Source organism: Porites lutea, chromosome 13 (genome assembly GCF_958299795.1).
Source record: "Porites lutea chromosome 13, jaPorLute2.1, whole genome shotgun sequence".
NCBI classification, from domain to species: domain Eukaryota; kingdom Metazoa; phylum Cnidaria; class Anthozoa; order Scleractinia; family Poritidae; genus Porites; species Porites lutea.
In genome coordinates this window covers 17928245-17935018 of record NC_133213.1, presented here as the reverse complement: position 1 = coordinate 17935018, position 6774 = coordinate 17928245, and positions in this window count along the sequence as shown.

Genomic DNA, 6774 nt, shown 5'->3' with positions numbered 1-6774 from the left:
GTCTTCGAGGAATTGACAATTTGTGAGACAAGTTAATTTATATATAAAAGTCAAGTGAATTTTTCTGCACAAAATAACAAGACCTGCACAAAACTAACCTTTTACCAAGTGAAAGTTGAATTTTTCCCTTCATTTGGCTTCCAGTTTCACTTTGATCAAGTTACGTCAACAAAAGTGACGAAAGTGCTTCCAGAAATATCTCCCAAGGAAAATTAACAATTAGTTCATGCGTCAGCGTGCGTATATCGAGATATTGAGCACGCGGCACTGAAGTTTGGAGAGCACAAAAGAGGTGTAAGAGTTGCGCCTCGATCAAGTCTAGCCTCTTGTGTGCTCTCCAATCTTCCCTCGTGCTCAATATCTCAATATACGCACAGCTGAAGCATGAACTAATTGTTTTATAACATTATCAAAGTTATCAATGCAGAAAATACCTTAAATTTTCATTATTATAGGGGGCTCTCAAAGCAGTACGCGTCAGTGTCTACGTGACTCAATATTTTTTTACCTCACAGTTATGTTTTTGTCTTGAAACTGAGAGAATAAACTTTAATTAAGACGCTGAAGATAACGGTAAAAAAGATTGCAAAAGCCATATTGAGGTGCCGGAAAACTATTAATTCACCAAAAAATTGTTTTTGAAAGAAGAAAGAATGATTTGCACACGCCATAGCCCGCACAGCTCGCGCAGTTGACAACAACAACAACAACAACACTCACCTCTTTTCCTTACTATCGGTTAGTTTTCTTTTAAAGTTACATTATAAAACACATGGTTGACGCTTCATCGCGTACTGTTGAGTTATGGTGCGCTCGAGAGACGTCTTGGGAGGATTGCTAAGCTCACAGGAACTCGAGGTATATAGTTTATTGACGTCATCAGCGTGCTCAATGGAGTATGAAGCACGCTCGCGTTACTGCTGGTTTTCAGTGTTACGCCATTCAAAATAGATCAAAATAAAAATCAAAACCGTTCAATAGATAAAGTCCAGAATCTGGGAAATGAAAGGAGGTACATATACAAAGACCCTTGCCAAGATTCAGGTCAGAGGAGTATTTCGTATACGAGATATCGGAAGAAATGTTTTACCCAAACTTACAGAGATTCGTATGGAGACGCCATGCTGGTGCTCACCTGGATGAGCTCCAACATGGCGGACGGAAACCAACAGAAACATCTGTTACCGAGTTTTGCTACAAGAGAGTGAATTTATTCTTCGAGAAACTCATAAGCATTAAAGTAATACTTTTTCTAATACACGAACTGTTTAGATAGCAAAATTGCCTGAAATAAGTCATTTTTTTAACCTACATGACAGCTGTCTTGGCCGTCATGTAAATGTTGGGTCACGCAAAAGCTTAGAAACTCAAGCGTACTCTATCACAAAACCAAGAACCCTTTTGAAGCGAAAATTTGTAAGAAAATTAGTTTTCAGCAACTCTAATACATCGTGAAAGTAAAATCTCGGTAGGATCGATAGATTTTTAGTTTGAATTTTAGTGACGTCATGTGAAAACCAACAATTGAATTTGAATAGGGGAATATTCTACCTATGTTATAATCTAAAATATAGCATACTACGCGTGAAATTGAATCTAATATGCAGTTATCAACATTCTCTGAACAAAATAACAAAAAGCTTTAAAAAAGATCTTACAACAGGAGCTGTAGACTGATGGAACCTGGTTGGTGGTTGGTCCAGCATGTCCCGCTGTAAACAGGCTAGACAAATTCTCGCTTTCCGTGCTCATCAGTAAGAAAACAGCTCGGGGTTTTTCTCCTCCCGGAGTAGGAACTCACTGATAATTCCGTTTGATCAATATCGATATCTTAAAAAAAAAACGGAGAAGAAGATGAGTCACGGGGATGGGCTCTAGCGTTACGCTTTAAAGCTTTATGCTGCTTTAAAGTATTGTTTGGTAGCTAGTAGCGCGCACTGCATGGCTTCACTGAGAGCAGTTCCTCTATATAAATGTAACCCTAAATTACTGATCCCACTGGTTGTAATCAAATGTCGCCATCGCCCAAATACAACGTATTTTTAACGTTCAGCGTTAGGAGGAAGCAAAAATCTGGTTTTGTGCTGGCTGTAGTGGCTAAGAGTCAGGAAAAATCACTGTCCCATGTTTTCTTTCTGTTAAAGAATTATTACATTCTCACCCCCTCCAGTCTCGGATGTTGATATTCGCCCCAGAGATTTGCTGCCGAGCCGGTACATGTATAATAATTGAATGTTATTGCGTTCGAGGTGCGAGAACGCAACCCCCAATTTGTGTTGAAGGCTTTGACAGGGTTAGTGCGAAGTTAGGGCTCAGGTTCATCTTTTTAAAGGTAGAATTCAGTTTGCTCTCGGCTTACTGCAGAAGTTGAATTAATTGAAGAAGGCATTTCCTAAAACATCCCTCGAGAGCTTCGCTTTTGGCCTTAGCTAAATCTATATATTTATATTTCAATTGGTAACACCATGGTTGGAAATGGTAATACTGAATAAACTTGTCGTTTTCTGCATCCTCCACAGGCTTTCCCAAGGCAAAGTGGGGATTGGGGAACTCGCGAGCACGCGAGAAGCTCGAGAGATGGATGATGGGAACGAGCGTAGAGCGCGCTTTCCTTAATAATTAACTCAAATATCCCCCAGTGATCGCGAGCGAGTGGGGACGAGGCAGTGTCGTTGTTGTTGTTGTTGTAATTGAGAATGCAAACGCTGTTTTTTTTGTTGTTTTTTTATATCTCCCGGTAAAGCTGGCGCGTTTATTTTTATACTCGCAAACTGGCATTGTCCAAGCAAAATTTGATTGTTCCCCTTCTCTCAACCTCGTCCCCAAAAATTTCAAATGATCCCTCCTTCTGTTCTCTTAAAAGTCAAGTGATACCCCCCAAAATCCTCCTGCCGGAATGTTGCCTGACCGTCAGCCTATTGTCAAAGCTACTATGGGCTTTCTATAGGCCAGTGTTTAACTAACCTCACAGAAAGGGATACGTTCCTTGTCATCATTAGAATTAAGTTATGCCTTATTAGTTTAATATCTAACGTAGACATTAGTTAAGGTGCACAGAAAAATAAATTCATTTGCTGAAGTTGATTTTTATAGGTCTTGACAATTTGGGCCCAGTGAAAAACAGTTTCCCGTACAGATGCATAATTTCGACTTCAATCAAAAAGGTCGCGTTTTTGGTAGCATAAACTGATATTAATGAACCTGAGTTGATGAGCCATTAATGTGCACATTTTGCTTTACTAGCAACAATTATATCTCTGTTCTTATGCCATACATTGTTCAACAACTGAATAAGCTTTTGTACTAAGTAACGTACCGTAAATACTAGTCCAAAATACAAGAAAACAATGAACCGTTACATGTTGTTTAATTAGACTAAAATGTATCCTTATCTCTTGGCAAAGTCCACTGTAACTTCATGGGGATATTTCTGGGTTCTACAAATGTGCCATTCACTTTATACACATGTGCTCTCCTTCATGCGGTATACCATCCTTTCCCAGCCAATTCTATCAAGGCTTTCGTGTGTTCACATTGTGTTTTGTCTCTTCCAACGTCCCTTCTGACGGAACTTTGTTCCGTTTGTTCCTCTCCCTTTTCCCTACGTTTACTACTTTAGCGCGATCAATATGTATACCAGGCGAGCAATTTATTTCTATATAACTCTGTGTATCTATAAAATTAATTGTTTTATACTAGCGTTCTTTTCTTTAGTCCTTGCTTTCCAATAAAAGTAGTGCAGGAAGTGCAAACCCTGGCTGCACTTTACTCCACAGTAAGGCTTAGCCCTTAGAGACAGGCCAGAAAAGATATTCACTCGAGGGTGTGGAACCGTGTCCTACCAGATCTGTACTCCACCCAGGTGGGCCCCCCTACTGGTTCCCCGTTGTTCCTAGAGACTAGGGTCGACTAGGGGATATAGAGTACTAAAGTGATGATGTCATAAAAATGAATAAAAATGAGCATTTGGGGGGCAAATTGTCTCTGAGATCGTAGCCCAGTTATACTCAGAAAACTCCATACAAACCCTTCTAATTTTTTTTGGGGTCGACCCCAAAAAAATTTAGAAGGGTTTGTATGGAGTTTTGTAAGCATAACTGGGCTACGATCTCAGAGACAATTTGCCCCCCAAATGCTCATTTTTGGCAAGTAGGCCTCTTGGACATTGTTCTTTCAGAATATCCTGACAAAATCCATAATTTCAGAAATTTCATTTTTATGACGTCACACTTTAGTACTCTATGGGCCTACTGATCAGGACTTTTGTCCAAGGTGCATGGCTACGTATGGTGGTAGGGAAGTACTTAAAAGAGCTCCCTACCACCAAAATGTTGCCCATTACTTTCCTTTGTTGTTTTTTTTGTTTAGTAATATTAGGGAGATTTAAGCCACCACGACGGCGACGGCAACGAAAACGTCACTTAAAAGTGAATTCGCGTTGCTTCAAACTTTATCGTTCTTATTACATCTCGTGCAATTCGTAAAATATTGGCCAATTTTTCTGTGGTTGAATTCTAAATAACTGTATCGAAGTTCAGGAAAAGAAGAAAAAAGTCGTTGTCTTGTCTTCAAGTCCTCCACAAAACGTAAAATGAGGCACTTTCACGTCGTAGTCGTGTATTGACGGCAGAGAAATTTTTGTACAAAAAAGTGTGATGCTCGTGCAAAGTTGTTGTTCTGCTTGTCTTATCCTATCGCTTTTTTTTCGTTGTCGTTGCCGTCGCCGTGGTCGTTGCTAAAGCTCCCTAGATGCAACGCAAAACCATCCATCGATCGGAAGAGTTTAAATTCATTAAAACCATTTACTTTTCTCTCTGCTCGGTTTCCTTTCTTCTTTTTAGGGGAATATATTATATAACCCCTGGTTATAAATCACTATCTGTAAAGCTGGTGACGGCTTTGATTGTAACATGGGAGTGCAGAGCTAAAACAATAGCTGATAACAGTAACCAAAAAATGTAATATATATTTTCCTTGCTCATATTTCCCTCGTCATATTCCCCGGCTCATATTCCCTTCCCCTAAAAGAAACAATAGGGAATTTACGCAGCGACTACGGAAGAGCCAATTACGGTGACCAAAAGTACTTTTTTCCCGCCACGCGGGAACCACGACGGTGGCAGCGGTCAAAACGTCGCTTTTTAATAAAAAGTGAATTTGCATTCTTTCAAACTTTTTCACGATTATTACAAGTCGCTTATTTTATGAAAGGTATGGGGAAACTCATCAGGAAAAATGTTTGTCTTTGTTTTTTTTACGTCCTCAATAAAACGTAAAATTAGGCATTTTCACGTCGTCGTCGCGCAGCGATGGCAAAGAAATGTTGATAAAACAATAAGATGCACGTGAAAATTGTTGCTTTGCTAATCAAACTTATTGATTGGCAGTATTACGCTTTCCAGAATACAGTCGACTCCCGTTATTGCGAACACTTTTGGGGGGTGGGGGCAGATTTAGGGTCCGTAATAGCGGGGTACGAGAGAAAAAAATTGTTTGGGAGATTTTTCTGACTCCTTTTGTAAAACAAAACATCCCTAAGTTCAGTGTAGTCATTGATCTTTTAATAGTCTTTTGTGAATTTTACCTTTAAACAGTTCCCCAGGTTTCTTGTTTGCTGAGTAAAACTTTGTGAAACTAGAGGGGAAAGCGGCGACAAAAAGGTGTAAACCATGAGCGCGGTTTAGTTTGTTGAGAAAAAAAATGTAGTAAAGCTAATCGCTCATTTCAAGGAAAATTGTTTATGGACTTAGCTCCATTATAATGAACAAAACGATTCCGTGCTTGGTTATATTTTTGTAGACAAAACGAAATTCTATAGTTTATGTGCTGGGACCTTGTGACTGTTAACGTGAATTTTTTCGGGGGCATCAACTTTTTTGATTTTCACAAGCCATAGAGACAAAAAGGACGTGTATTGCAGCTATTACGACGGTAAGATTGTTACAAACAATTTTCCAGCCATTTCAGAAGACCCAAAAGTCAAATGGCTGTTTAGTTCGAGCTGAATATTTGAGAAAGTTTCTCTGTAAACAAGCTTCTCACCGGATGACCTTCCAAAAATATCTGTAATTCTACCACGTATTCAAGAATTTTCATTTTTCATTGAAACAAAATTTTCAAAGATTAATTTCATGGCAGGAAAGGGAAAGTCGTAAGGTTTATCCTTGTTCAAGAAATGAGATGATTTGTACTTATTTTAAACTTAAGCGAGTTTCTTTTCATAACATTTTAACATGATTATCACACAACCTTGGTCAAGGAAGACTCGGCTCTGATTTTTTTTTCTCTAAAAGTCCACGTGGCCATGCGATTTACCGCCGAAGCGCGGGGTGTTTGAAATGCAAAATATCACCCCAGCTTACATTAAGGGGTGGACTTACGAACGTACGTACGAACCAATAACATCACGTCGTAATTGACCATTCAGATCAATAACCAGAGTATAACACCATCAACTGACGTGATACAACTCACTTTGACTCTGAAGATGACTACTGCACAGGTCACGGTCGAAACGTCAGTCACTGTCAACAACAACAGTCCTATTCAGGACTACGTTCACCCGCAAGATCAAACTCAACCTACTTTTGATAATTTATATTCGTACAAAAAACATCCGAGACGGGAGTGGGGTGAGGTTTAAAGTCTTTGACAAAAAAATATGGGAGATTCTCGTGATTCTTGGTCACTGCAACCACCCCGACACCAAATTGTTTGCTTCGTCCCAATGCTTAGGCTCGATTTCCGTTATTCTCTTGGTCCTACTCCTCTTTC